This window comes from Euphorbia lathyris, chromosome 4, assembly GCF_963576675.1.
Source record: "Euphorbia lathyris chromosome 4, ddEupLath1.1, whole genome shotgun sequence".
Lineage (NCBI taxonomy): Eukaryota > Viridiplantae > Streptophyta > Magnoliopsida > Malpighiales > Euphorbiaceae > Euphorbia > Euphorbia lathyris.
In genome coordinates this window covers 85,258,560-85,263,411 of record NC_088913.1, presented here as the reverse complement: position 1 = coordinate 85,263,411, position 4,852 = coordinate 85,258,560, and the positions used below count along the sequence as shown (strand labels likewise).

The 4,852-nt window shown below is 29.3% G+C and overlaps 1 long non-coding RNA gene across 1 annotated transcript; it reads right to left on the bottom strand.

Moving 5' to 3' along the window:
* Positions 1 to 638: 638 nt before the first annotated feature.
* LOC136225598 (uncharacterized) lies at positions 639 to 3,503 on the bottom strand. The gene is made up of 5 exons (XR_010687181.1): positions 3,406 to 3,503; positions 3,141 to 3,312; positions 1,423 to 1,568; positions 1,114 to 1,317; positions 639 to 1,020 (listed from the first exon to the last, which is right to left on the bottom strand). It is a non-coding gene; the product is annotated as an uncharacterized lncRNA (long non-coding RNA).
* Between the last annotated feature and the right edge of the window lie 1,349 nt (positions 3,504 to 4,852).

Here is a 4,852-nt window from a genome sequence, read left to right as displayed (position 1 = left end):
TTAATTTGTTTTATTAATCTATTCTATTGTACATTGTGTATATAAACCAATTTCAAGCGACCCCATTTCATAATTACTTTGAATAATAAAAATTAGAGAGTTCTTATTGTTGTTAAATTTATAAACTTTAAGTGTTGATTTTTTTTTTTTTGGGTACCAAACTCTATATAAGAATAACCTTCCAATTGTTATACAAATTGTCCGGTCCCAAACGTATTCCTATATAGAGGTTTTACTGTATCAGAATTTAAATAAAAAATAACGAATTATCCAGTAATATAGGCTATAATTTTTGGCATTGAAAATTAAGTTTATTAAAAAATTTAAATTATGGAAACATGTTGAAATGATTGTAAACGTTCATTCACTCTCAATGCATATACAAATCATTTGTCATTCAAAATCCCAAAAAGTTGGACTGTTCGTTGGGCATGAAATATAAAAGGCTAGTTACATACAAGTCAAAATTACTCTAAATAAATGGACGAGTATTACAGACGTGAGATTATTTCTTATTATGTTAAACTATCCTAAACCTAAACTAAAAATATCGAAGAAACATTGCATTCCTGAAAATTTGTTGTACAGTAACCTGCTTCCTGTTGCGTTTCAACATCCAAAAAAATATATTCCTCATATTCGCACGAAACAATCTGATTTTTATATATGTTGGCTTTGATATTGGTTTATGATATACATATCAACAAGAATGGAGTCCACCGGTTAGCGCGTTTACCAAGATTAGATCGCGTTGATCTTCAGACATGTACTTCCATACCCTTTTCAAGTGCATTCTTATCCCGAGCTTCATTCTCTCTGCTTTCGGTTTCTTTCTGAGTATACATTATTCACCTCATCACTGCTTTACTCAGTTTTCTCAATTTTTTGAGTTTCCTGAGTTTCATCTTCATTGACATTCCTTTGATGATTATTCCCTCCATTCACTTTTCTAAAGTTTTCAAGCATTTACAGACGTTATATCTCTATCCCATAGTGAGGCATAGTCTATGCTACTTGGTCCTGTAATAATAAAATTGGTATTAATATGTCACGATTGAACTCTAATAGTCGTAACAAAATCGTCCATAAATACAAATGAAACATAGAAATTACCTCGCATCTCTTGTTTAATTTTCAGCTGAACTGCTCACTTAATTGTCTAACCGTTTCATCATTCATACCAAATTGTCTAGCTTCTTTGACTGGTGCATTCAATACAGAGTATCGATTACTGAATGAGTACGTGCACAATTTCTCAAATGGTATTTGATCTTTATAGATATGCGGAAACGAATCATTAGGCATATTATAAACATCCTGGTATGGATCCCAGACAATTGATCCATGTACAAAAAAAAACACGAAGAAAATGAGTTTAATTCTAAGAAGAAAGACAAGCAAACATGGTAGAGAGGATCTTACTTTGAACAATTGATTCTCCAGAATGTTTTTCACAAAAGATTTAGTCACTTTACGGTGTGAATTTCGGCTTGGTTTATCCAACGAGAAAATCCAACATTTCCATAACCTAAATCCATTGTTAGACGGGGGATATGCATGTAAGCAACCTACAAAGTAAAAATAAAAAAAAAGACGAGAATTAGCATTCATGAATATGCATAAACAAAAAAAAACAAGTGTCAAATAACTTACACATAGTGCGAAAGTACATCACAGATCGATCTAATTCTAAGCTTGAAGGAAGCATGTATAAGTGCATGTGCAGCTCCACCTCATGCATAATCCTTGATTATATTTACATTCTCTAAAAAGGTGCAATAGATGGCAATAACAGAAGTGTGTGAAAGGCTCCAATCAAAAGTAAAACTGTCGCATTGACTCTGGTTTCTAAAGGAGCAACTGACTCAGCTATGGTTCTGAGCCTGTTTAGTTTAAACCTCCTATCATTTGTCATATCATCATAGCCTTGGAAGTGTTTTTTAGCCATAATTTCTCTATCAAGTTTTTTCTCAGTGACAGGTTTTCCCAATCACCAACATAACTGTTTCTAAATAATAAGTTCAACTATAAAGATTCTCTTTTATTCTAATAAAGAAAAGCAAAATAAAGTACTAGATTGGTCTTTTGTGTCCGACTCCTACAATTCAATTCTCCCCATAAAGAGAACCCAAAATCTAGTCAATTTGGACAATAAGAGTTTGGATAACAATCCAAAAAAATATGTTCCTCATATTCCCACGAAACAATCTGATTTTTACATATGTTGGCTTTGATATACATGTCAACAAGAATTGGAAGATACTGCAATTCACATGAGTCACTTTTCTAATTCTTATACTACAACCAAATTAAATATTTATGGAAAATTTTCAGATGTATTCTTATCCATTAAAAGTTAAAGCTTGAGTTGTAAATTTTTACATTTTTCATATTCTTTGTTGCTAAGGCTTTTTATTCAAAATTTTCAATCTTGGTGTGATTTTCCTTTTACTTCTCCATCTTGATTTTATTAAATAGCAGACAATGAATAAAAAAATTCAGTTACAAGCTTCGGTTAGTAAATGAACTGATCCAAAAAAGAATGTGGACATATCTTTATATGGAGGAAAATGGAAGATCAATTGAACCAAATAGAAATAAAATGCAGATAGAATCCATAAATACAAAGAACAGAGTCAGAAAAAGTAGAAATAAGGAAACAATAAAATATGTGAATATATTATATTAAAGCATAACAGAAATAAACTGGGTAAGAAGAAAATCAAGGCAAAAACTGAAAACAAGACACTGCATATGATAAGAGCAAATAACACAGAAATAAAACAACCCCAAAATTTCATATATGATCTAGAAAGTGTTTCTAAATAATAAGTTCCAAATATAAATATTTTTTTATTATCCTAATAAGAAAAAGCAAAATAGAGTCCTATAAAAACAGCCCAAAATCTTAGAATTGTTCATACTAGCACAACTAAATGTGGTGCCGTTAAATCTTGAAGCAATTGTGAGTTCAAATGTAGCCTCCCAATCTCAATCTCAAGATATACATGAGCATACATATATGTAAGACACAGTCAAATATAAACCAAATTATAAACTTTAAAATTGAAAAAAAAAAGATAAATAATTATAAAAATGCATAAAATTAGTATAAAATATTAAATGTAAAAAGAACTTACGTAATTTTTTTTTCCAGATTCCCGATTCCACAGTAGATAGTCATAGAATTCACATCTTCCATACGTCATATGCCATAAATCAAACCTTATAAAAAGCTAGAAAGCCGATGCACCACCAGAAGCAAATCTGAATCTTTCAGGTTTCAGCTTCTGAGATTGAGTTACGGTGAAGCTGTGGAAAAAGATAAAATACCAGTAGTGAAAATTATATACGATGATTCATCTAAAAAACAGTTGAAACTGTGACCAAATCATAAATAATTACATGTGCGGAGACAAGGGAAGAAGAACTCTATGAAAATGAAAAACGTCGGTGGATGGAGTTCGGCGGGATCGGAACTGATCTGATAGAATGAAAAAATGTTATGGGATGAGTTTGAAAGATGAAGCAGTAGATTTATATAGCCCCGTATTTCTGACCTAGATTTGTTAAGGGTATAATTGTAATTATAATTTTAGATCTGTTTTGTGTTTTGCGGATTGATCCCAACACTACACCAAAATTATAAAAGGGATGGAGTAGTTTACAAAATTAACTTTATGCTCCACTTTTTATAAATTTTAAAAAAAAAAAAATTATACTCCATAACATAATTAAGAGTTAAGGTGCAAAAATACTCTTAACATCAACTTTACCTCTAACGTTAAAAGCTAAGAGCAATTTTACCCTTAACGTTGATAAATTTAGCCAATTTAAAAAATAATTCATGAAATTTTCTTTTCGGTCATTAATTTTGTCATGTTATTAGTAACAAATCACAAACATATGTTAGGATATGAAAAAAAAATAAAAAAAAAATCGTCTTTTGTACGAATTAGATAAAAAAAAGAGTAAATTTCAAATAAAACCTCTGTGGTTTCATTAATTTTCAGATAAAGGACTGTGGTTTACTTTTTTTTTTCAAAACGAGGACTGAGGTTTTCAACTTTAGCAAAATAAGGACTATTTTTTATTGATACTATTAAAATCACCATTGACGACTTCAAAAATGACATATTTTAAGAACTACTAATATTCTAAGCAACTTTAATCCTTCAACTTTTTTATTTCGAGATTATTTAGATGATGTTTGGTAAATAGAGAGAAAATTAATGTTTAGAGAGAAAAAATTTCAAAAAAGATGATTTTCTAAAATCGAAAATGTAGTTTTATAGAAAATATGACATTGAACAACTTAATTCTTGAAAATTTTCATTTTCAGGTCGTTAAAGATAGTTTTAATAGCATTATTAAAAGTGTGAAACCTCAATTCTCGTTTTGACAAAAAGTAAATCACAGTCCTTTATTTGAAAATTAGTGAAACCACGGGAGTTTTATTTGAAATTTACCCTAAAAAAATTAAAAAATTAACCGAATTTATAAATATTAATCTCTAACTCTATTATTAAATTATAAAAAATAAAATTTGTTTAGAATGAATTGATATGCAATTGATGCAAAATAAGGAACAACAATTTCTATATTTTATAATAGTATCTGAAATTGACCGAAATTATCAATGTTATGGGTAAAATTGCTCTTAACTACGAACGTTATGGATAAAATTGTACTATTTTAGATGTTAGGGATAAAATTAATCTTGATCCAAAATGTAAGGGCTATTTTTTGCATCTTAACCACATAATTAATTATGAATGCGCTAATAATCCCAACGCGGTCATAAATAAGGATTAAAAATACTAATATTATGTCAATTCCCTCATTAATTATT